Source organism: Antrostomus carolinensis, unplaced genomic scaffold, assembly GCF_000700745.2.
Source record: "Antrostomus carolinensis isolate BGI_N321 unplaced genomic scaffold, ASM70074v2 scaffold6562, whole genome shotgun sequence".
Taxonomy (NCBI): domain Eukaryota; kingdom Metazoa; phylum Chordata; class Aves; order Caprimulgiformes; family Caprimulgidae; genus Antrostomus; species Antrostomus carolinensis.
Window position 1 is genome coordinate 36,531 of NW_010301490.1, and position 949 is coordinate 37,479.

The following is a 949-nucleotide window of genomic DNA, read 5'->3' on the forward strand; positions in this document are numbered from 1 at the left end:
TTCCAGTGCCTGAGAACCCTTTCAGTGGAGAAGTATTTCCTGATATCAAATCTGTACCTCCCCTGGCATAATTTAAGACAATTGCCTCTTGTCCTGTCACTCCTTACCCGGGAGAAAAGACACACACCTGCCTCTCCACTACCTCCATTCAGGGAGTTGTAGAGAGCAATTAGGCCTCCCCTCAGCCTCCTCTTCTCCAGACTAAACAACCTCAGTTCCCTCAGCTGCTCCTCATAAGACTTGTTCTCCAGCCCCTTCACCAGCTTCATTGCCTTTCCCCAGACATGTTCCAGTGCCTCAATGTCCTTCTTGTAACGAGAGGCCCAGAACTGGACGCAGTACTGAAGTACTGAGATGGCCTCACCTGTCTGTGTATGCATGGGCCACTCAGAACCCTGCCGTGCTGCCCTTCAGCTAAAAATGTTTTCTGATCTACACAAAGAATTTTTCCCCAGTTGTGAGACATGACAAGGTTCCCAAATGCTCAGGCATACACTCAGTCTCAGACAGTATTCATAATTAAGGTCTTACTGTTTCTTTCCATGTGCTAATTTAGCTGCTCCCGCTGGCCTTCCGGAGGACAGCACCTGTTGATTACAGACATTCATTTTGATTTTCAGGAAGCACCTTCGCAGCATTAACTGAAGATTTACCATTGCCCACTAATCCCAAGAACTTCTGTTGAGGCAGGTCAGGTACAGGCAGTTTACAGCTCTCAGAACGAGGAGGGGGCCCGAATCCCACCGTTCCCATTTCACAAACCCGCCTTCACAGGATGAAGCTTCGTTAATTTCCGAAGCACCCAACAGATCCAGCGATTCACTCGGTGACACGGCCCGGGGCCGCCGCACCAACACACGCTCCACGCTCGACAAATACACGCCGACACTTCGGGCATTTTAAGAATAAACCGAGGTCGCTGCCCAAACCACGGACACACCGGGCGGAA

At 50.4% G+C, this 949-nt stretch overlaps 1 protein-coding gene across 1 annotated transcript in view; it reads right to left on the bottom strand.

Moving 5' to 3' along the window:
* Positions 1-581, bottom strand: part of CCDC14 (coiled-coil domain containing 14) — a 10,041-nt gene extending 9,460 nt beyond the window's left edge. Inside the window, exon 1 of the mRNA XM_029083894.1 lies at positions 532-581. The gene's annotated coding sequence lies outside the window, so the exon portion shown is untranslated. The remainder of the gene's footprint in view (positions 1-531) is intronic.
* Between the last annotated feature and the right edge of the window lie 368 nt (positions 582-949).